The sequence below is a fragment of the Neophocaena asiaeorientalis genome, unplaced genomic scaffold, assembly GCF_003031525.2.
Source record: "Neophocaena asiaeorientalis asiaeorientalis breed wild unplaced genomic scaffold, Neophocaena_asiaeorientalis_V1.1 scaffold357, whole genome shotgun sequence".
Classification (NCBI taxonomy): domain Eukaryota; kingdom Metazoa; phylum Chordata; class Mammalia; order Artiodactyla; family Phocoenidae; genus Neophocaena; species Neophocaena asiaeorientalis.
This window is the reverse complement of record NW_020173270.1, coordinates 1,932,175-1,956,646: the sequence shown is the minus strand read 5'-3', so window position 1 is coordinate 1,956,646 and position 24,472 is coordinate 1,932,175. Positions and strand designations below refer to the sequence as shown.

At 51.4% G+C, this 24,472-nt stretch overlaps 1 protein-coding gene across 1 annotated transcript in view; it reads left to right on the top strand.

Annotated features, from left to right (window-relative positions):
• The first annotated feature begins 18 nt into the window (after positions 1–18).
• CERS4 (ceramide synthase 4) overlaps positions 19–24,472 on the top strand; it is a 33,659-nt gene continuing 9,205 nt past the window's right edge. Inside the window, exon 1 of the mRNA XM_024745776.1 lies at positions 19–169. The gene's annotated coding sequence lies outside the window, so the exon portion shown is untranslated. The remainder of the gene's footprint in view (positions 170–24,472) is intronic.

The window sequence follows — 24,472 nt, the reverse complement described above, 5'->3', positions numbered from 1 at the left end:
CGCTCCCCTAAAGCCTGCTTCCCCGCCCCCGGCCGAGGCGGTGCCCGGAGCAGAGTCCGGCTGCGTCGTGCGGGCGATAAGCGTCTCCTTCTCCTCTGCATCTGCGCCAGGCGCGCTCTCTCCCGCCCCGCCGCCGGCCCCTGGTGCTCCCGGCAGCCTGGGCCCCCAGGTAAGCGAACCCCCCGCGCCCCGAACGCGGACCGGAACGCCACTCTCGCGGAGAGCTCCGGCCCCGCCTCCAAGGCCATGGCGCCCGCGGCGGCCCCCAGACGCATGCAGTCCCCCATCAACTCGCCCGGGACGGCCTCTCGGGGCTTCCCATCTGGTCCCAGGCCCGGGCCGCCGCCCCGATAGAGCCCAGCTCCCCCGAGGGCCCGGGCGCCGCGAGCGCCCGAGGACGGGGCTGCGTAACGGGCGGGCCGGAGTGGGGGCGAGCCTAGCACGGTGACGCGGGGCAATCCGGATGTGTGAACGCGAGGACCGCGACGGGGGGTGTCGGTCCGTCACCAGAGAATCCATACCTAAGGGGTGCCACCGACGTGCCAGGTCTGGGGATGCAGCCGGGGCCGTGGCCTCGGAGCCCGCAGCCCGGCCGCGTCGACGGCTGGGACCCGCGGAAACAGACACAGATCATTCCAGCCATGCTAAGTGCGGGGAAGACAACACATCTGGGAGATGGGTTAGGGTCAGGGAGGCATTCTCGGAGAAGGTGTCATCCGGGCCTGAGGGGACCAGCCAGAGAGGGGTTTTTAGGCGCAGAAAACAGCAAAAGATTCTGAGGCAGGGCCCAGACTGGTGTGTTTGCTGAGCGGAGAAGAGGCCAGCGTGGCTGAAATGCAGTTTGCTGGGGATCCGAGGTGAGAGGAGGTTGGCCCCCGGGGCCACGAAGATAACGAGGCGGATGTGGATTCCGTTCTCAAGTCTGTGGTGACCACGTAGGCTTAGAACAAAGTGAGTGACCGGGTCCACTTGTGTCTTAAGAAGACCCAGCAGCTGCTGTGGCCAAAAGAGACCAGAGGAAACCCTGGAGGAGGCTGCTGGTTTGGACCCGACAGGAAAGGGGGGATGGAAAGTGGGTGAATTTGGGTTCTTTTTGTCAGAAGAACACTGCCTGTATTCCCTGCCTGCTCAGAAGTGGGACAGGAAGGAGAGTGCATGGAAGAGATTTCTGGCACCGGCAGTCGGGAGTGTGGAAGGATAGGAAAACTGAGGGAGAAACACATCTGAGGGTGTGAAGCTGTTGTGACTGAGTCCGATTTCCGAAACCTGTGAGATACCACCTGAGGGGGAAGGTGCCTGAGGACCTGACTCTGAACCCAGGCCAAGTCCAACGTGACTGAGTGCAAGGGGGCACCCTGGATCTGTTGTATGGGGCCACCTGAAATAGAAATTCTGGAGGGTAGGGTTGTCTTTGAAGCCCCCCGACCCCACCCCAAGTCCCTAGCCTCAACTCAGCCCCCTTCCAGAAGGAGCTGCTGTGAATAAACTTGACAGTGGTGGGAGTGCCCAGAGCCTCACTCAGCGCAGCTGGGTCCCTGTAGGCCCAGCCAGGCTGCAGGGAGGAGGCAGTTGGGACCTTCCTTGCCTGCCCTCCCAGCTCACCTACTCCCAGCTGGGAGCCTTGGTCATTGAATTGGCCTTGGGGCCCCAGAGAAAGTTTTCTGGACTTCAGTTTTCCCATCTATAAAATGGGTCAATAGTACCTGTATCTGGGAGTATTGTTCTGATCAATGGAAGTCTCGGCTATGAAATAGGAAAGGGCTTGGCCAATCCCAGGGGCAGCCTTACGCCTCGGGAGATGGAGGAGGGCTGCAGCACTGGTGGGAGTTCTGGGCCCGGTGAACCTCCATTTCCTGCTCTGAGAAATGGGAGGAAGGCATAAGGGTGTCCACCTCCAGAGCCCACAGTCTGCAGACTGAGTGAGTTAGGCATGTAAAGTGTTCAGTTGGCCAAGTGCCTGGTGTGACGTGGTCACTGGGCACAGGAGCCGCTGGGATGAGTGTAGCTGGCCGTGGGGAGCTGGCTAGGGCTCACTCCTCCCACCACCCCTGGGATGCCCACAGGAAAGCAGGCACCGGGGGGCACGCTCCTCTCTTATCTGGGTACCACAGGCTTTCCCCTTTCCGGCTGTCTGGAAGCTGCCTCTGACCTTGTCCTGCCGGTTTGAATGTAGTGCTCTCAGGCTAGTGACTTCACCTCCTGGTTCAATTTCTTTACCTATAACATGGGAATAATAGCAGTCATCTCCTGAGAGGTGTCCGGCTGGTAATAAGCACCTGTGAAAGCAGAGGGGATGCCCGGGTGGAAGCAGGGGGAGCCCCAAGAAGTGACCTGATTCAGCCTCTGGAAGGGTGGGGGAAGCCTTCTTGTAGGAGGTGACCATCTGCCAGGTTACTAAGGAGTTTTAAGAGTTCATGGCCAGAGAGACCAGTGAACAAAGATGTGGAGGGGAAGCACCACAGCATGCATGGGAGGAGCTGCAGGCAGGAGCCAGGAACTCGGCATGGGAGTGACTGCACTGGTCCAGACCCTGATGAGGCTGGACCAGGTGGAGGTGTGGATGAGAGAAGTGGGTGCATCCTGGATAGACTTGAAGTTGAGGATGGGGTGGGGATGGAGTAGCCACTGATGGGTAAGCAGGTTCAGGCGCAAGTCAGCAGTCTATTTCCCAGCATCTGGAAATTGTGATGCCGCTAGACACCCAGGTGGAGACCGGGGTGGGGGGGGGGGGCGCCTAGAGCTTGGGAGACATCCCCACCCTGGTGGGATGGATTGGAGAGAGGGTGGAAGGAAAGAAACCAGGAGTGGGTGGCAAACCAGAAGCCAGGGGAGCAAGGGCTTCAAAGTGGAAGATGAGATCAGTCTCTGAATCCCCTGCTTGAATAATTTCTCTCCATGGCAGGGGTCTTACTCCCTTATTTGGTTGCCGTTCCTTCCCCAATGCCCAAGCCATTCAGACTGGGCTTCTTTTTGCTATCCGTGAATCGGCCCCTCAGACCCAGCCTGGCTCTGACCAGATTGACATAGAGGAGACCTTTCTCCTCCGTCAATCTGGCCTTTGTACCTTTGTTAATATGATCCTGTCACACCAGTTCTCCACACTGAACCAGCAGGATCTCACCTCTCTCCCCGCTTCCTCCTAGGCTCCCCAAACCATATTTTGCTTCAGGGCCCCATGACTGTATCCAAGGAGAGGTCAGGCCCCTGCCAGCGACCCCCTGAGGATCCCCCCCACTACCCTGTGCTTGGCCCCAGCTCCCTCCCACCCTGTCATTGATTCATTCAGCACGTACTTCTGAAGCACCTGTGCTGGGAGGCACTGGGAACTAGCAGTGAACAAAATGAAGCTTCCCTGCCGACCCCCACCCCACCTCATGGATGGAGCTGATGTTCTGGGATCGGGGCAGCTGGGAGAGGGAAGAAACCTGAAGGATGAGAAGGAGCCAGCCAAGTGGACATCTGGAGGAAGAGCATTTCAGGCAGAGGGACTAGCATGTGCAAAGGTCCTGAGGCACGACCTGGCCTGTCATGTTGGAGGTATAGCCGAGAGGTCACTGTGGCTGGAGCAGAGTGAGCCATGGGGAGAGTGAGGAGAGGGGCAGATGAAGAGACTGAGGGTCCTCAGGGCCCCTCAATCCAACAATTGCAGACCCTGGTTGGGCCCTTGCTTGAGGGGTGCAAGGTTGTTGGGCCCCACTGCTGTGCGGTTTGTAGGGGTGTTGCTTTGGTGTGTTGTCCCCTGTGTGGAGTGGTCAGTGCACCCTGAAGGCAGAGGAGGCTGGCAGGAGGAAGGAAGAGGAGGCCACCAGCACTTTCCTGGTGGGCAAAGCTTCTCCCCTTCCTTCTGCACGTGGCGGGGGGCTCAGCTGACCTGGGAGAATCCCTGGAGGGGCTGGAGGGAATGGAAGGAAGTAGCCAGGGAGAGGGTGCTGATGGAGACAGAGAAGGGGGCCAGGGAGGCGGAGGAGATGCAGAGCCCAGAGCTGGGTGTTGGGGCAGGATGTTCTCAGGGAGGTGACCGGAGATGGTAGGCAGCGGCCTGGCTGGGCCTTGAAGATGAGCGGCAGAAACCAGAGCAGGTGTGTTTTGAGGATGGCCCCTCCACCAGCCTGCTGTCACTCCCTTTCCAGGTGTAGGAGAAAAGACTCAGCATCCCTCCCCATCCCACCCCCCACCCCGTGGACAAGGACCTGGTCACCTGGGCCTGCTCACCCTTCCCACCCACCCCCCTCATCCAGGTATGCACCAAACCCCTCCAGTTTCAAAGGCTTCACAGAGGGGATTCAGACACTTGGGTGCTAGCACCTAGATCAGTGGTTCTGTGGAGCCCAGACACTGTGGCCTGGACCGTTCCCCGACCCCCTCCAAACTGGGGATGGGTGCACCTAAGGGCACCTCCCTTTGGCCCTGCCTCAGCATTTTTTTTTTTTTTTTTTAGGCTGCGCTGCCCACGGCATGCGGGATCTTAGTTCCCCAACCAGGGATCGAACCCGTGCCCCCTGCTTTGGCAGCGCGGAGTCTTAACTACTGGACTGCCAGGGAAGTCCTCTTGACTCAGCTTTGACCGTGATCCTGGCAGGAGTGATGGGGCCACAGCTGGATCAAGGCTAACCTATCAGGGAGATGGCAGGGGACAAGGGCAGTGACAGGAGGGGAGAGCAAGCAGGACGAGCTCTGGAAATGTCAGCCTCTGGGTGTCATTTCTCCATCTGAGCTGTTGGCTAGGGCAGGTCTAAATATAAGGTTGTCACCTCCCTGCCCTCACCTCTCTTCACTCCCTGCTCTGTTCCAGCCCCAGGGGCCTCATCTTCTATGCCTTGAATCAACCAGGCTTGGTTATGCCTTAGGGCCTTTGCACAGGCTGTTCCTGCTTCTTAGAATGCTCTATCCCCACGGCCTCCTCCTTCATCTCTCTTTTTTTAAAAAATAAATTGATTGATTTATTTATTTTTGGTTGCTTGGGTCTTTGTTGCTGCGCGCAGGCTTTCTCTAGTTGCGGCGAGTGGGGGCTACTCTTTGTTGCCGTGCGTGGGCTTCTCCTTGTGGTGGCTTCTCTTGTTGTGGAGCACGGGCTCTAAGTGCGCGGGCTTCAGTAGCTGTGGCACACGGGCTCAGTAGTTGTGGCTCGCGGGCTTAGTTGCTCCGTGGCATGTGGGATCTTCCCGGACCAGGGCTCGAACCCAGGTCCACTGCATGGGCAGGCAGATTCTTAACCACTGCACCACCAGGCAAGTCCCTGGGCCACAGATTTTAAGGCAGTTCTTGGAGGAGGTATCAGGCTGTCCTCAGGTGTCTGCTTCCTCTAACGTTGTTCTTCTCACTGGCAAAGTAGTGACTCTGAATTCTGAAATGGTTGCCTTTTTTTATACAGCCAAATTCACGTGACTCTACACACATGTTGCAGTTTATGGAATAGGATGCATTTATTTGACCTCAGAGCCTGTATGAAGAGCCCAGGGAGCAAACCTGAGTTGTGGGTCCTGGCTTCGGTGAAGTTGACTCTGAGGGTTAAGGATTTTCAGGATCTTTTCCAGGGGTGCAGCATGAAAGTCTCGGTGCTTGAGTTGAAAAAATTCGGCAGATGCTTGCGGTGGCTTCTGCTAGCCAAATAGGCTGCAGGGGCTTGCCTGTTTCAACCTGTTTCAACCTATGACAGCATTCAGCCAGGACTCTGAGATGAACCAACTGAAATTTTGGAATTCGCTGAAAAGTCATGACTTCGGACCTTGGGAAGTCTAAAAAGGACACGAGACGGCTTCCCTGGTGGCACAGTGGTGGCCAGTGCAGGGGACATGGGTTCGAGCCCTGGTCCGGGAAGATCCCACATGCCGCGGAGCAGCTAAGCCCGTGTGCCACAACTACTGAGCCTGCGCTCTAGAGCCCACGAGCCACAACTACAGAGCCTGCGAGCCACAACTACTGAAGCCCACGTGCCTCGGGCCTGTGCTCCGCAACAAGAGAAGCCACCGCAACGAGAAGCCCGCACACCACAACAAAGAGCAGCCCCCGCTCGCTGCAGCTAGAGAAAGCCCGCGAGCAGCAACAAAGACCCAACGCAGCCAAAAGCAAATAAATAAAATAAATAAATGTATAAAAAAAATAAAAAGGACATGAGGCATTTGCATACAAGGCTTGCTCATGTATTACCTAGAGATTGGTCACAGAATATTTAGAAACCATCACTGCAGCCATGGCTTTCATTCAGAGTAGTTCTTTACAGAGAAACAGAGGCTAGCTGTCTCTCTCTGATACTGAAATATTCTCTGATCACTCCCCTTTGTAAATGTTACCAGCATTTGTTTGTATTTTGCCTAGACATTCTCCATTGCCTTACCCATGCTGATTTAACTTGGCTCCTCTGAGGAGGTAATATTTGAGCTTGAGGCCTGAGTTGGAGCTGGTGGTGGACACTCACAGGAAGTGGAATTTGTTGATTGCCTCCCCTCCAGATCCCTCTCTCCACTGGGGAGACAGACACATCCCTGGGCAGTTACAATGCAGAATAAACTGGGCCAAACAGAGGGACCACAGGCTCTCAGACCCAGCCTGGCAGTCCTGGAAGACTTCCTGGAAGCAGTGACAGGCAAGCTGCTCACTTGAAAGGTTAGGGGAAGGTGAATAGTGATCCAGGTGGAGGAAACAGCCTAGACAAAAGCTATTGCATTGGGAGTTCCCTGCCGGTCCGGTGGTTGGGACTCCACACTTTCACTCCCGAGGGCCTGGGTTCGATCCCTGGTCGGGGAACTTCGATCCTGAAAGCCGAGCAGCATGGCCGAAAGAAAAGAAAAAATTAGGCATCTGGGTACTGCATTACAGCGATGTTTCTGAGATATGAACAGACCCTGGGAATCAGGCCATGGACACTAGGCTGAGAACCGGGGAGTCTGGTAGCTGCAGGAGGTCAGCAGGGTAGAGGGGGCGTGGGCAGGGCCAGATCACAAAGACCTTGGTGATGAGTGCCAGGCGCAGACGGAGGGGTGCCCCCCATGTGGGCCCCCTCTCCAGGGTTGGGGAGGGACAGGCCTGTAGAGTGGGCCTCTGTGGGGTTGCTGAGAGTGATGGATGGGAAAGAGGAAGTACTTAGTCTCCAGTTACACAAACACCCCTGGTTCTTTTTTTTATTTTTTTTTTACACCCCTCGTTCTTAAAGGGCCCACGGACAGACTCCCCCTGGGGACCTTTCCCTGCACCACCCCTGATGAGCCATCTCACACGTGCCCTGCTTAGCTCCCTGCCCTACCTAGGTGGGCAGGCATGCACTGGGGTGATAACGCCTTCAGTGAAGGTGCTGCTAGCCTGAGGCCACCTGCCAGGAGCAGATCCTCCCAGGCTGGCTTACTCTGAAGTTCACGGTTAGCCTCTGTCCTCTGGGACCCTGACGGGTCTGCAGGCCCCTGTTCAGCTGTATGTCAAGTCAGGGGGTACTGGGGCTCCCAACTCTTGAGGCCACGCCCTCTCCCCATCCATCCTCACCACTCTTCCTTCTGAAATGATGCCTTCTCCGAGTCCCCCAGGCAGAATTTGCCCAAAAAGATCTTCTGCTCCTGTTCCACCCCTGGGCTGTGTGTCCCCAAATTCCTGCCCAAGCCGGTAGTTCCCAGATCAGGCTGCCCACACCCAACATGCTCTAGCCCCACCCCGTGAAGACACCCCTACCCAGCCGTGCTCCCCAGCCCCCATCACCTCTCAGACGCCAGCCACTGGTGACCTCTTGGGGCAGAACTTCGCTAATCTGAAATCCCAAGGACAGCCCATGTGCCGGGGTTGTTCACAGGAGAATCACCCCCTTCTGTGGACATCGAGGCCCAAGGCTCCCATTGCTGCCCCTGTGTCTTTAAGGCTCAGGTGACAGGCACCTGTCAACTTTCCCTTGAACAAGGAGGGCTCAGACCTGGGCTGGCAGGCTCACCAGAGTTCAGTACCAGCCAGGACCGAATGTCATCTTTTCCTCGTGTTTGTTTTATGGCCACTGTCTGCACGTGATGCTGAGAAGCTGGCTTTCTCTTTCTCTTTTTTTTTTTTTCCATTATAGTTTATTGCAAGATATTGAATATAGTTTCCTGTGCTATACAGTAGGTCTTTGTTGTTTATCTATATATAGTAGTTTGTATCTGCTAAGTTCAAACTCCTGATTTATACCTCCCCCCACCCCTTCCCCCTTTGGTAACTAAATTTGTTTTCTATGCGTGTGTCTGTTTCTGTTTTGTAAATAAGTTTCATCTGCATCATTTTTTTTAGATTCCACACATAAGTGATATCATAAAATATTTGTCTTTGTCTGACTTACTTCACTTAGTGTGATAATCTAAGGGCCATCCATGTTGCTGCAAAAGGCAGTGTTTCATTCTTTTTTATGGCTGAGTAATATTCCATTGTGTATATGTACGGCATCTTCTTTATCCATTTATCTGTCGATGGACACTTAGGTTGCTTCCATGTCTTGGCTATTGTGAATCGTGCTGCAGTGAACATTGGGGTGCATGTATCTTTTTGAATTATAGTTTTGTCCAGATATATGCCCAGGAGTGGGACTGCTGGATCATATGGCAGCTCTATTTTTAGTTTTTTGAGGAACCTCCTCCCTACCTGTTCTCCATAGTGGCTGCACCAATTCACATGCCCACCGACAGTGTAGGAGGGTTCCCTTTTCTCCATGCCCTCTCCAATGCTGGCTTTCTCTTTCGGGGAAGGAGATGTGGACGGAGGGAGGCAGCCTGGGCAAAACCCGGAGGCAGAGAGAGCAGGGCAGAGGTGGCCACAATGATTGAGATGAGCGACGGGGCCTCGTCAGTGGGAATTGAGCAGAGAAGGGGGGACTCGCTTGATTGTTATGGGGGAGATGGATGCAATTGTGGGACCTGGTGAGTAGCTGAGTGTCCAGGGTGATGGGGGGTGGTGAGGAGGGATTGGGATGACTCCCAGATTCCTATCCCCAAAGACTGGGTGCATGGTGGGATCTTAGCCAAGAAGCATGCTCAGGGTGGAGGATAACTTGAGTGTGATACGTCTGGGCGAAGCATAGCCAGGCGGTGTTGGGTTAGCCGGTTTGGCATCGGGGGAGAAACCTGGCAACTGCAGGAATCTGGAAAACCAAAGCACAGGCACACCGATTGTGGCTTCCGGGTGGGTGAGATTTCCCAGGGAGAAAAGCTGGTCTGAGAGGGTACAGGACTGGCATCATTTAGGGCCAAAGGAGAAGAAAAACAGCTTGCATTAGGTTAGGCAGGCTGCCACGGTTGTTAGGAGAGCCAGACAGGGGGTCAGATATACTACTAGGAGGTCAGGAATCCATGGACAGAGAGTTGACTGCTGGGATTGGCCTGGGCCAGGGGGCGGTCACCGGCGACCCAGGCAAAGTCCAAAGTAGCGAAGCAGAGATGGGGAGAATCACAGACATAAAGGCAGCAGGTCCTGTTTTCCAAGAATGCGTGGGCTGCCGCTGCCGGGCTGAGGTTCCGTGAGCCCGTGTTCATCTAGAATGCTGGGTGGTATTGAGCTAAGTTCACATGCAGCCTGGCCGTTTACCAACCGTGTGACCCTGGGATGATAAGTCAGTTCATCCGTGCCATGGGGGCGGTAACCGCATCTCCCTTGGGGTGCAGGGAGGTGGGCGCTTGGGGCAGTTGGCACGGGGCCTTCCTGGAGCTAGCGTCTTTGGCAACACCTGGGGTGGTACCAACACCGGTGTGTTGAGCAGTCGCTGCTGTGGGTGTGAACAAGGCCTGCTGTCCCAGGAAGCAGTTGGGCTTTTGCTCCTACTTCATTCTACCTGAAACCGCCTCCATGAATGCTGTCATCTGGGGGCAGCAGAGGGGCCCAGCAGCCAGCTGGTGGGAGAAGTGGGGCAGGTGGTAGACCAGTTTGGGCAGAGGTGGGATGCCATCAGAGTACAACCTGGAGCCCACAGTTCCCTCCACCCTGGAAGGTGGGTGGCAGCAGCATCTTGGGGGCTGACCTTGACTGGGAATTAGTTTCATAAATGGTGAGCCGAGAATGGGGGGCTGCTTGCCAGCTGGAAGTGCCCCCTCTGAGCCCCTATTTCCTCTCATCAACTACCCCTTCATTGGAAACCTTTTCTTTTTTTCTTGTACAAATATAGTTTTCTATTTAAAAAGTCACCTTGGGCTTCCCTGGTGGCGCAGTGGTTAAGAATCCTCCTGCCAATGCAGGGGACACGGCTTCGAGCCCTGGTCCGGGAAGATCACACGTGCCGCAGAGCAACTAAGCCCGTGCGCCACAACTACTGAGCCTGCACTCGAGAGCCTGCGAGCCACAGCTACTGAGCCCATGTGCCACAACCACTGAAGCCCACATGCCTAGAGCCCATGCTCCACAACAAGAGAAGCCACTGCAATGAGAAGCCCATGCATCGCAATGAAGAGTAGCCCCTGCTCGCCACAACTAGAGAAAGTCTGAGCACAGCAACGAAGACCCAACGCAAAAAAAAAAAAAAAAAAAAAAAAAAAAGTCGCCCTTAATATATGCACACACTGGAATATTATTCAGCCTCAAAAAGGAAGGAGATTCTGACACCATGGATGAACCATGAGGATGTGATGGTCGGTGAGATAAACCAGACACAGAAGGAAAATACTGTCTGATTCCACTCATAGGAGGTCCCTAGAGGAGTCAAGTCTGTAGAGACAGAAAGTAGGATGATGGGAGCTAGGGGCTGGGAGAGGGGGAAGCAGGGTTAGTGTTTAATGGGGTCAGAGTTTCAGTTTTGCAAGATAAAGAGAGTTCTGGAGATGGATGGTGGGGATGGTTGCCCAACAATGACTATACCTAATGCCACGGAACTGTACACTTAAAAAAGGTTAGGAGGGTAAATTTTTATGTTACGTGTATTTTACAATTTTTAAAAAAATTTGTCACCCTGAAACATCCTTCTTGTAAAAATCAGAGCATCACAAAACAAGCTCACCAGCACCGCCCTCCCTCACCCTCCTGATAGAATAACTCCCCTGAGTGTGGACCATATCCTCAGAGCACACCAATTGCATGCATGTTGGATCTTTTGATATTGTCCCAAGGTCACTGAGACTCTGTACATTTTCTTTAAATTGTGATAAAATACACAGAGCCTAAACATGTACCATTTTAACCATTTTTAACCGCATGCCTCAGTAGCATTAAATACGCTCACAACCTTGTACAACCACCACTGTCCATTTCCAGATGCACATTTTTATTTAACCTTTATTTTTTTCTTCTCTCTTCTTCTGTTTGGTATTTTCTTTTATCTCTCTCCAAACTAGTTAGCTCTGTCTTCTACAATCAGCTATCAAGCCCACAGTGGGAAAAAATTTTTTTTGCTTTTTCTCTGGATAAATAATGCTTCTTTTTTTTCCCTTGCACCATGTGTATTGCATTTTACTTATATATTTTTTAAGGTATAGTTGATGTACGATATTGTATATTTAAGGTGTACGACATAGTGATTCACAATTTTTAAGGGTTATACTCCATCTATTCTTATTATAAAATATTGGCTATGTTCCCCGTGTTGTACAATATATCCTTGTAGCTTATTTATTTTATATATAGTAGTTTGTACCTATTTATCCCCTACCCCTGTCTTGCCCCTCCCCCCTTCCCTCTCCCCACTGGTAACCACTAGTTTGTTCTCTGTATCTGTGAGTCTGTTTCTTTTGTGTTATATTCACTAGCTTCTTTTGTTTTTTAGGTTTCACATATAGTGATATCATAGAGCATTTGTCTTTGTGTGACTTACTTCACCAAGCATAATACCCTCCAAGTCCATCCACGTTGTTGCAAATGGCAAAATTTCGTTCTTTTTCATGGCTGAGTCCACGGTGACTTTTTTACTTCAAATATTGTATTTTTCAGTTTTAGAATCCCCATTTGGTGCATTTTTATAATTTCTGCTTTTTTTTTTTTTTTTTGCGATACGCGGGCCTCTCACTGTTGTGGCCTCTCCTGTTGTGGAGCACAGGCTCCGGACGCGCAGGCTCAGCGGCCATGGCTCACGGGCCCAGCCGCTCCGCGGCATGTGGGATCTTCCCGGACCGGGGCACGAACCCGTGTCCCCTGCATCGGCAGGCGGACTCTCAACCACTGCGCCACCAGGGAAGCCCCCTTGAGTATATTTATAATAGCTGCTTCAAAGTCCTTATCTGCTCATTCCAACATCTGGGTCACCTCAAGGTCAGTCCCCATTAATCTCCTTCTTTCTTGAGTATGGGTCATGTTTTCCTGTTTCTTCACATGTCAGGTAATTTTGGATTGGATTGTATGCTGGACATTGTGAAAGATAAATTGTAGACACTCTGGATTCTGTTGTGGTCCTCTGAAGAACGTTGATTCTTTTTTTTTCATAGGCAATTAAACTGTCTGGACTCAAGTTCCAAAGTCTGTTTTTCTGTAGTGAGAGGCAGGTGTTATCTTACTTTCTTTTAGCTTTAGCCGGGCTGGTTGGAGTCCGCCTTGCACATGGTTTAAGGGTTAGCAGGAGACTTGCACAGCATTTTTGGATAGAATTTGGACTCTTTTTTTTTTTTCTTTTTTCTTTTTTTGGCTTTTTCCTTTCCTGCATGTTGTACTCCATCGTTGAACTGTTGTGGTCTCTTTGGGCTCTGTCTTCTCATTTTTCAATCTAGTTTCTATTTCCGGTAAATAACAGTGAAAAATGGGAAACTCGTCCCGTGCTGTTCCCTTATCGCCAGGTATAGACTCCCCTCCAACTTCTACCTATCTTTGGTCACTCTCTAGAGCAGTACTGCCCAGCAGAATTTTCTGCAATGATGGAAATGTTCCGTATCGACACCAATATGTGCCCAATATGGTAGCCACAAGCCACAGGTGACTATTGAGTGTGGAAATGTTGCTGATACAAGTGAAGAACAAATTTTAAATTGTATTTAATTTGAATGAATTGACATTTAAATGGCCACATGTGGCTAATGGATACCATATGGCCGCGCCAGAGCTTTCAGGTGGTTTTTTAGTATGTAGTCCGGAGCTTATCATTGTTATCTCTGAGCGGGCCGTTCTGATGCAGCTAACTCCGCTATTACCAAAGACAGAACTCTCTTGGTGGTTTTCCATTTACATGAGTTACGTATCAGGCCATTAGTGTCTGTCTGCATTTTGCTTTCATTTTTTTCCACTCAGTGATCCTCCCAAGTCCGTGAACATAGAGCTTTTCCTCCTCCCCTTGTCCCAATTTGATATTTGCTTAATTGAAAAAAATTTTTAAGTGTGGTAAAACACACATAACCAAAAGTTTATCATCTGGACCATTTAAAAGTGCACAGTTCAGTATTGTTAAGTATATTCACATTGTGGTGTAACCAATCTCCACGACCTTTTCATATTCCCCAAACAGAAACTCTCTCCCCATTAAACACAACTCCCCACCCCCTCCCCCAGCCTCTGGCACCCATCATTCTACTTCCTGTCTTTATAAATTTGACTCCTCTAGGGACCTCCTGTAAGTGGAATCAGACAGTATCTGTCTTTTTGAGACTGGTTTATTTCACTGAGCATCATGTCCTCCAGATTTATCTGTATTGTATCTTCTCCTTCTTTTTTTTTTTTTTGCCGTACGCGGGCCTCTCACCGTTGTGGCCTCTCCCGTTGCGGAGCACAGGCTCCGGACGCGCAGGCTCAGCGGCCATGGCTCACGGGCCCAGCCGCTCCGCGGCATGTGGGATCTTCCCGGACCGGGGCACGAACCCGCGTCCCCTGCATCGGCAGGCGGACTCTCAACCACTGCGCCACCAGGGAAGCCCTATCTTCTCCTTCTTTTAAACACTTACGTAATATTTCATAGTATGGAATCCGGAGGTTTCTGCTCCCCAGCACTGGACATCCAGGTTGCTTCCAGCTCTCACTGGAAGGAAGAGAGGGAGGAACTCCAAAGGGACATAAGGAAATATGGGGGAGTGATGGATATATATGTTCATTATCTTGATTGAGGTGATGATTTCCACCAGTAGGTACATATGTCAAATGCATTGAATCACACACTTTAGACATGCATGGTTTTTGCATGTCGTTCAATAAAGTCGTGTTGGTTTTGTTTTTGTTCTTTTTTTTTTTTCAACTGTGATAGCCCAAGCTCCCCTTACACTCCCATCTGTATGCTTTATCCCTCCCAGTCCCGTGCAGGTAACCTATCAGATCCTGCTGCCTCACCCCGGCTTGCCTCTGGGGCTGGGCCTGCTCATTTCCCTCCTCAAACTTCCAGAGACCTGCTCCCCTCTCCTCCCTCAGCCCTTCTCGAAACCTCCCTGACCGAACCCCCAACGCACACCCACACTAGGTGATGCTGGGGACCCCAGAGATCTCTTCCTGGTCTGACCCTCGCTGTCTGGTAGTGGGAGAGACTCAGCTCTCTAAGCTCCCTGGGGCCAGCCAGGGCTAAACAGAAGCTTTGAAGAAAGACCTAGGGTGGGAGCTCTGCTTCCTTAGGGTGGGAAGGGTAGAAAAGGCCTCTTAAGGAGGGAATTGAATCTGACCCAGGTCTTAACTGGCCCAGTGAAGGGGGTGTGGGCACTTCCGGGAAAAGGTACCACCTGTGTAAAAGCCTGGACTGCTGGGGGATGCTCTTGGGAATCCTAGCACCTGGGTGTGGGGTAGTGCAGGAGTTATAGCAGGGAGGGAGCAGATTCCAGGCGGTCGGGGACCCCACTGTCAGCCCCCAGGCAGCTGCAAAGCAACCCTCATGACCCCACTGTTGGTTGCTTTATTGGAGGGCAGTAGGGGGCTGTATCACCGAGGGGTGGCGGTGTAGGCTGTGGTGAGGAGGGGTGGCCAGTGGGCTGCGGATTCTGGGGGACATGGCCTGGCTCACCCAGACCCCTTAGTCTGCCCGGGACAGGGTTGGGGGGTGGTATAGATGTTAAGAAAGCAAAGTTCAATCATGTGTGAGCTTCTGGGGCCCTGAAAAGGCTCTGGGACGGGGTGGTGGTGGTGTAGGACCTTGTTCCCTGGGAAACCTTGATAGGCAGAGACAGGCCTGTGAGCCCTGAGCTCACTGGTGGGCAGAGCAACTCCCTCCCCACCCTGGAGAGCTTCTAGCTCTGACTCACTCCCTTGTTGGCTGGGTGACCTGCGTCCAGCTGCTCCTTGCTTTGAGCCCCTGGCTTCCCAGTTCTGAAACAAGGAGGCAGTGGACCTACACCATGGGGATCAAGCTAACCTTGCCCAGTAAAGCAGGTGGTTTCTTTTCCTAGAAAGTTTGACTACCTGAGCCAGAGTCCTCCCATCCACCCACCTGTCCGTGTGTCTGTTCTACCTGCTTTTTCATCCACTTAGCAAACATTTAGTTGGTACTTACCATCGTCCTGGGCCCTGAGGATACAGCAGTGACTAAACAGCATTCTTGCCTTCGTGAGGCTTCTGTCTTGGGATGAGGCAGACAAACAAGTGAATAAGAAAACAGATCAAGTGGGGTGAGGGGGCTGAAGCAACAAAATAGGGTAAGAAGATGGTATAATATGGTGACTTCTTCGGTAGTGATCTGAGAAGACTTCCTGGGGAGGTAATACTCAACTGAGATGTGAATGATGAGACAGAGGTTGTGTGGGAGGACAGCACATGCAGAGGCCCTGAAGCAGGAATGAACTTGGTGGGTTGGACACAGCACAGGCAGAGGCCCTGAAGCAGGAATGAACTTGGTGGGTTGGACACAGCACAGGCAGAGGCCCTGAAGCAGGAATGAACTTGGTGGGTTGGACACAGCACATGCAAAGGCCCTGGGGCAGGAATGAGCTTGGTGAATTGGAATCCCACCAAGCAGCCATTACAATAAATTGAGTTAGTGTGGGGGAGGTGGGGGTGGGGTGGGGATACTAACAGGGCCAGAGTGTGGAGGGCAGGAGTGTGTCTAAATATGAGGGGCTGAGTCGAGGTAGAGCCCTGGACTTGGGGGCCCTCCTTAGGGTCCTTGAAGGTGGTTTCTCCTGGACTGGCTGCATCTGGTCCTTAGCACCCCGCAGGGACCCTGTTCAGAGAGGCCAGAGTGGAGGAGCCAGGGCCCAGTGCAGGGGCGGCTGTGGTTATCTACAAATAACCCCCACTTAGTCCATCATGTGTTCCCTGCCTGGGCCTCCAGCCGAAGGAGTCAGGTGACCCCGGGCAGCAGGCAAGGCTGCAGGGGCCGGGTGAGTGTGTATGTGTGTGTCTGTTCTTCCCTGGGCAACCCAGACATCTGGCGTATGAATTGATTTCCTTCTTTCACAACCCGGGCAAGTCCTACACTTCCAGCTAGATTTAAAATAAAACCAACCTTTTGTGCACAGCCCTGCTGTGCTGGGCAGTGCTGGGGCCTTTGGGGGTTCAGGGGAGCGACATTCCCCCCTCCACGTGTCAGCACAAAGCCCTGCTCTCTCGCGCTCTCTCTCTTCCCCAATCTGGGGATATTTTTAGCCACTAAGAAGGATTATCAGAGTCTGGCTCCCAGGTGGCAGGGGCAGGGCTGGGAGTGGGACCAAAGTGCCTTTAAGAAGCAGCTGGGCTGGGAGACCCGGCTGGGGAGAGGGGGCAGGGTGCGGTGAGGAGGAAGAAGCCTCAGGCTGGTTAGGCTAGACTGGCCACCCATTTGGCGATTCTCCAAGTGACTCCTCAGCAGCCCTGGGTGAGCCAGCGCGGGCTCATTCATTGGGTGTGACCAGGAAGAACCACTGGGAACCTGCACAGACCAGCACCCTCCTTTCCAGACTGCTCCCCATTGCCCCCTCCTCTCTACTGCTAATAGTAACTGTGTTATACTTAGTGCTCGCTCCACCCCAGGCATTATTCCCAATCCCTTCCGTGTGGAGGCAGGGGGCATTGTTATTCCCATTTTACAGATGAGGGAACTGAAACACTGAGTGGCAAGGTCAATGACAAGGTCAATGATGGGTAAATTGCAGGAATCAAATCCACTGCAACAGCAGCATGGAGCATTTACAAACTGCTTAGCTTCCTGAGCCCCCACAACGGTGCTGTAAAGCAGAAGATCTGGCTGTACCCATTTTTCAGATGGGGCAGCTGAGGCCCAAGGAGGCAGAGTGTCAAAGGGAATGATCAGAGGAGCCGGGGTCCAAAAGAGGAAAAATGAAAGTTGAGGAGGAGTGCCTCCCTGACCCTCGTTCCCGCCTGCCTGTCAGGAGGAGGGCATCTGTCAGGGGCAGGAGTGGAAGAGAAGTTTGAACCTTGCTGGCCATGGATGCCTGGTTACAGCCGTACCTGAGCCCCTTCTGTGTGGCAGACACTGCCCACGTGTTCCACATGCAGGCTCACTGGCCTGCTCGACCACAATGCAAGGAAATGGGTGACTTCTCAAACCTCAGAGTCTCTTCTTTATCAAGAGGGTAAAGGGGGTGGACAAACAGACAGACACAGGTTACAGAAAGGGTAGGAGGTCCAGGGCCAAGACCTCTGCAGTTCGGGTGTGTCAGTCTGAAGCCCCCTTGGAAGGCTCGCAGGTTTGGAAAGTACATTTCTGTTTCCCCCTTCTGACTTGAGGACCAGAAAGGGCGATGCCTGCTTCAGCTGAGGGGACTGGGGTTTGAGGCTGGTCATGCTTCCTTCCTTTTCCACCCTCCCCCCCACCAAAAAGACTGCCTGGCCAGCTTCCAATGTCACAGTGAATGAGGCAGAGCTGGCAGAGGGTGCTTTAACTGGATCTGAAGTAGGGGCAATCGGGAGGTGCCTCCAGGAGCAAGTGGCAACTGAACTGGGTTTTGAAGGATGCATAGGAGTTTGCCAGACAGACATGAGGGCTGAGACCTTGCCAGCTTTCCCCACCATTTTATGTCCTCAGCACCCAGCATGGGACAATAAATATTAGATGGGCATTCTAGGCAGAGGACAGCATTTGTAAAGGCTGGGGTGTGTGAAATCATACAGTGTGTGTGATTGTATCAGAGTGTGTCAAACAGTGAATAGTGGGCTTTGAGGCTGGGGACGTGGGCAGAGGCCTGGGATTACGAGGTGCCATCGCTCTTGTGTGTTCTCACTTGTCCCCAAAGCTCATCATGACATGCTAACACCATGGCTGTGGTGGACCCGATCTTGGGTGGGGGGAAGAACATGGGGCTGGAGGCTTGGATCCCTGGGTTCTGGCTCGAGCTCTAGCTGGCTGGGGGCCTTCCCAGGATGCCCAGCCCACTTATATCTGCACGGGGCATCTGCATTGCCCACTTGAATCTCTAGCTGGCTGGGGGTCTTCAGATGGGTGGGAGGGCCCCTCAGGAGAAGGCTATAGATGCCCTGTGGTGGGTGTGGCTCCTGCTAGGAGGCTGTAGAGAGTGAGGCCAGGAATTATGGGCTGGGTGTGTGCAGTTATGCCCCAGTGGGTACATGGGATCAAGCGAAATTTGCCTGTGAGTGAAGTTGGTTTCTTTTTTTTTTAAACCATTTTTTAAAAATTGACATATAGTTAATTTACAATGTTGTGTTAGTTTCAGGTGTACAGCACAGTGATTCAGTTATGTGTGTGTGTGTGTGTGTGTGTGTGCGTGTGTGTGTGTATATATATTTTTTCAGATTCTTTTTCCATTATAGGTTATTACAAGATACTGAGTATAGTTCCCTGTGCTACACAGTAGGTCCTTGTTGTTTATCATTTTATACATAGTAGTGTGTATATGTTAATCCCAAACTCCTAATTTATCTCTTTTTAGAGAGATCAACCACCTGGGCAGAAGTTCCCCCATCCACCTGTCCAACTGTCTATTCTGTCTGGGCCTCCCAAGCCTTGTGGGTCTAAACTAGCCATTGTCACACGCCTGTCTTTTTTTTTTTTTTTTTTTAACATTTTTTTAAACTATCTATTTGCAGATGATATAATCTTTTTTTTTTCTTTTTTTTTTTTTTGGCTGTGTCAGGTCTTAGTTGCGGCACACGGGATCTTCGTTGAGGCAGGCGGGAGCTTTTCATTGCGGCCCAAGGGCTCCTGTGGTGCGCGCGCTTCTCTCTAGTTGTGGCGTGTGGGCTCCAGAGCGCGTGGGCTTTGTAGTTTGCGGCACGCGGGCTCTCTCGTTGAGGCGCCCAAGCTCAGTAGTTGTGGCACACGGGCTTAGTTGCCCCGTGGCATGTGGGAATCTTAGTTCCCTGACCAGGGATCAGACCCACGTCCCCTGCATTGGAAAGCGGATTCTTTACCACTGGACCACCAGGGAAGTCCCCACACACCTGTCTTAAAGAAAAATGTACAACAGGAGCGCTGTGAGTCTTCGTTTTGTTGGGTCTTTACTGGGGACTATAGCCCTGAAGAAGCCCACTCAGTAGCTCTGAGTAAACAGCTCCAAAGAGGTAGGGGAGTAGCCAGAATATATATGAATTTTTTTGACTAGGAAACCCGTGCAATCAAGCATACGTCTTGGGAAAGGATGACTGCCAGTCACAAAGAACAGATATCTCAAGTTAATGATGTTCGTGCTTGTCTGTGTATGGGAAGATACACGAATCTGAGGTCATTGAAATTCTTCCTGCTGTGCCTCTGAACTATCCAGGAACCCTTTGATCCAAAGCACAAAATGCCTCATCCTATTTTTTTTCCCCATCCTGAATTCCCCTCAGGGCGCATGCCTGTAGGTTGCAATTTAACCCTTTGTATAACTGGATAGTGAGCGACACTCTGTTCCTTGTTTTGTTTGTTTGACACTTTTGCCCATTTGTCAGCCTGCTGCCTTTTGGTGCCCCCCCCACGCTGGAGTGTCCAGAGGTGGCGGCTACTGCTAATCCCTGCAATGATGCCTGAACCTGGACGCCATAAGGCATGGGCTGTGGACTGCTCCCTCATCTACACCCCTTCCCTGGGGGATTGCATCCATCCCCTGCCCCAACCCTGGAGGAGCTCCTTGTCACCAAACCCATCTCCGGCCCCCAAATCCACTGTCGATGGAAAACAATGCACAACCGAAAAGTTGAGAATTCTGTTTTATTCTGCAGACATTCTGAGGACTTCAAGCCCAGGAAACAGCCTCTCAGGTAGCTCTAGGGAACTGCTCCAAAGAGGTAAGGGAGGAGCCCAAATATATACAGGGGTTTTTGCAACAAAGACCAGGTAGTCAGAACATCAGAAGATTACTGTTTATTAAAAGAAAACCAGATAGCTCAAGTTAAGGAATTCTGGGCTTTTCTCTGTATGGGAAGATGCAAGAATCTGGGCTTACTGAATTCCTTTCTTTGATATGCACCTCAGCTGTCTGGGCCGGTAATCTGTGCTTTCTCATCCCGAGTCTCCTCGGGGTGCACTGTCGTGGGTGGGTGTAGCTAGATGGCAGGCATCCCGTTTCCATCCTGAGTTCCCTCAGGACTCACCATGGGGGGAAGGGGGACAGCAGCTGGAATGTGGTGGCTTGTTGGCTGCAACATCCTTTCCTTACTGATACAGCAGGCAATATTTTTTCATTGACACATCCCCCCCCCCCACTTGTCTTGTCCAACACCAAACCCACCTCCTGCCCCCAAATCCATTCACCATCCTGGTTCACCCAGTTCCTCAGACTCTGAGAATGTTTCTTTTTCTGTATTTGACTTGTGATATTGTGATTTATAATGAGAAGTAGATATTTGGCCTTCCTCGGTTCCTGGCACAGAGCTTTTAAAACCCTGAGAATTTCCTAAGTGATAAGAGGAATAAAGGTGCCTTTTGTTATGTTAATGAGGTGACTTTTGGAAAGCCCCCCCACTCAGGTCACCTCAGGATGGGACTGGTTGCCAGGGGAACCAACCTCTTGATGAAAGGATTGGAACTTTCATTCCCACCCCGGACCTCCAGTGGCCAAGGATTTAATTACTACGACTATGTAATGAAGCCACCATAAAAACCCTTAAAGATGGGGGTTCGGAAAGCTTCCAGGTTGATGAACGTGAGATTTGTGGAGATGTGCAGGGACTGGTGCATCTGGGGAGGGCGTGGGAGCTCCACCCCCTTTCCCCATACCTTGCCCTATGATTCTTTCCATCTGACTATTCCTGAGTTATATATCCTTTTATAATAAATCGGTCATCTAGGAAGTAAACTGTTTGTGTCCTGTGAGCTGCTGTAGAAAATTAATCGAACCAAGGAGGGCTCGTGGGGACCTCCATCTATGGCCAGTTGGTCAGAAGCTTGGCGTCTGAAGTGGGATGGGTACAGCCTTGTGCGACTGAGCCCTCAACCGGTGTATCTCCAGGTAGATGGTGTCAGAGTTGAGTTGAATTGTAGGATACACAGCTGGTGTCAGAGGTGGTGTGGGGAAAAAAACCCACCTGTTGGAATTGAAATCAGAATCATCGACTTTTTTTTTTTATGTATCTTATTGAAGTATAGTTGCTTTACAATGTTGTGTCAATTTCTGCTGTACAGCAAAGTGATCCAGTTATATATATATACACACACATTCTTTTTCATATTCTCTTCCATTATGGTTTATCACAGGACATTGAATATAGTTCCCTGTGCTATACAGTAGCACCTTGTTGTTTATCCATTCTATATGTAATAGTTTGTATCTGCTAACCCCAAACGCCCACTCCATCCCTTCCCCACCCCGCCTCCCCTTGGCAACCACAAGCCTGTTCTCTATGTGAGTCTGTTTCATAGATGAGTTCATTTGTGTCATATTTTAGCAGAATCATAGACTTTTTCAAGGCAAACATTTTTTTTGAGGGATAGGAGTTTATTAATTAATTTATTTATTTTTGCTGTGTTGGGTCTTCGTTTCTGTGCGAGGGCTTTCTCTAGTTGTGGCAAGCGGGGGCCACTCTTCATCGCGGTGCGCGGGCCTCTCACTGTCGCGGCCTCTCACGTTACGGAGCACAGGCTCCAGACGCGCAGGCTCAGTAGTTGTGGCTCACGGGCCTAGTTGCTCCGCGGCATGTGGGATCCTCCCAGACCAGGGCTCGAACCCGTGTCCCCTGCATTAGCAGGCAGATTCTCAACCACTGCGCCACCAGGGAAGCCCCAAGGCAGACATTTTAATCTGCACAGAGAAAGGGCCCACAACATAGATGCACAGCTCAGTGAATTTTCTCAATAATAACGCACCCTTAATGGTGTCCACATCCTAATCCTGGAACCTGGGGATGCGCTACCTAATGTGGCAAAGGGAAAGTGAGATTGCATATGGAATTAAGGTTGCTAATCGGCTGACCTTGAGATGGGGGGAACGATCTTGGATTATCTCGGTGGGCCCCCATTCAGGCCTCCAAGGCCACTTCCTGTATGGCAACCACCCCCCCCCCCCACTTGCCATCTCACCTAAAATAAAAACACGGGCCATAGAACTCCCAGACTTCACGAAATGGAGTGTAAAATGGTACAGCCACCCCAGAGCACAGTTGCTTATGAAGGAAAACGTGCAGAATGACCCAGCAATTCCGCTCCTCCGGATGGACCCAGGAGACAGGAAAACTTCTGTTCACACAAGACTCGGATGTGAATGCTCTGAACAGCTCTGCTCATAATTCCCCAAGGCTGAACGCATCCCAAACACCCATCAACAAGCGAATGATAACCAATCGTGGTATATTCATTTGGTACCAAAGATTCGGGAATGAGAAAAAAAGAAGCTCGGGACTTCCCTGGTGGTCCAGTGGTTAAGAATCCACCTTCCAATGCAGGGGTCACGGGTTCGATCCCTGGTCGGGGAACTAAGATCCCACATGCTGCAGGGCAACTAAACCCGCACGCCACAACTACTGAGCCCCAGCGTGTGCGCTCTAGAGCCCACACGCCACAACTAGAGAGAAGCCCGCATGCCGCAACTAAGACCCGGCGCAGCCAAATAAATAAATTTTAAAAAAAAAAAAAAAAGAAAGAAGGAAGCTACTGATCTTGGAACAATAGGGATGAATCTCGAAAATATTACACGAGTGAAAGAAGCTAGACACAAAGACGGGGTTTGTGATTCCATTTATATGAAGTTCTGGAACAGACAAAAGTAATCCCTGATGGAAAAAATAACTGGAGCAGACGTTACCTTTGGACAGTAGAGATGGACGCTGACTGGGAAGGGGCCCAAGAGAGAACCTTGTGGAGGGATGGGAGTGTTTGTGGCCGGAGGTTGGTTTACACAGGTGCGTGTATTTGTCAAAACTCAGCAACTGTACAGTTAACATGAATGCATTTTGCTCTAGTAAATTTTACCTTGAAAAAAAAAAACGCATTCGTCAATATCGAGCTCTCGTTAATGATCTGCACGCTGAAAATATTTAGGGGTGATGTGACTTGATGTCTGCTGCTTTTTAAATTTTTTTTCTTGAAATACAGTTGATGTACAATGTTGTGTTAGTTTCAGGTGTACAGCAAAGTGATTCAGTTATATATATACCCATATATATATTTATTTTTTAGATTCTTTTCCATTATACGTTATTACAAGATATTGAGTATAGTTCCCTGTGCTATACAGTAGGTCCTTGTTGATTATCTATTTTGTATATAATAGTGTGTATATTTTAATCCTATACTCCTTATTTATCCCTCCCCCCACCCCAGCTGCTTATTTTGAAATGCACCGAGAAATGCACTGGTGGGTGGATAGAGGGATGGATGGATACATGGGCAGATGTGTGATGAAGCAATAGACCAAAACGTGAATGGGAGAGTCTGGTGGTGGGTATATAGATGTTCACTGTAAACTCACCTTTTCTGTGGGTTTGAAATTTTTCATCATAAAATGTTGGAGGAAATCATCCAAATTCCACGGGTCCTGCACGACCTGCCCCGTCCCCTCCCCCAGCTCTCCCCTTGCTCACTCTGCTCCAGACACACAGGAATCCTCACTGGTCCTCCAACACTCAGTTTTACTCAATCCTGCCTCAGGGCCTTTGTACCTGCTGCTCATTTCTCTGCAGAGCCCCTCCCAGCCCCCTTCGCAGCACCACTACCTTCTTCTGCACAAACCCAGGCCCTCCTCACCTCTAGGTCTCAGCTCAGAGGGTGTATGAGCTGAGACCTAGCTCAGACCTTCCTTGATAAATCGCACCACCCTGTTTCTTTTCTACCAGGCCCATCACACTGTGTTATTTATTTATGAATCTGTTTACTTGTGTATTGGTTGCCTCCCCCTGCTGGGCTGTGAGCCTCATGGTGACAGGAATGTGTCTGCTTTGTTCCCTGCTTGTGTCCCCAACATCCAGCCCCAGGCTGGCATGTACAAGCCACTCAGAGGATATCTCGTGGACGGATGGATGGATGAGCGGATGGGTGGGTGGATGAACAGACGGATGGACAGATGGCTGTACGCATAGATGTACAGGTGGGCAGGCAGATGGCTGGCTGGATGAGCAGATGAATAGGTGGATGGATGGACGGATGGATGGGTGAGTAGATGGACAGTGGGTGGGTGGATGGATGGATGGACAGACAGGTAGACAGACGGGTAGATGGACGTATAGATAGGCGGATGGATGGATGGGAAGATGGACAGGTAGGTGGGTGGGTGGATAGATGGCAGGCTGGCTGGCTAGGTAGGTGTACAGGTGGGCAAGCAGACGGTATGGCTGAATGGATGAATAGGTGGACTGA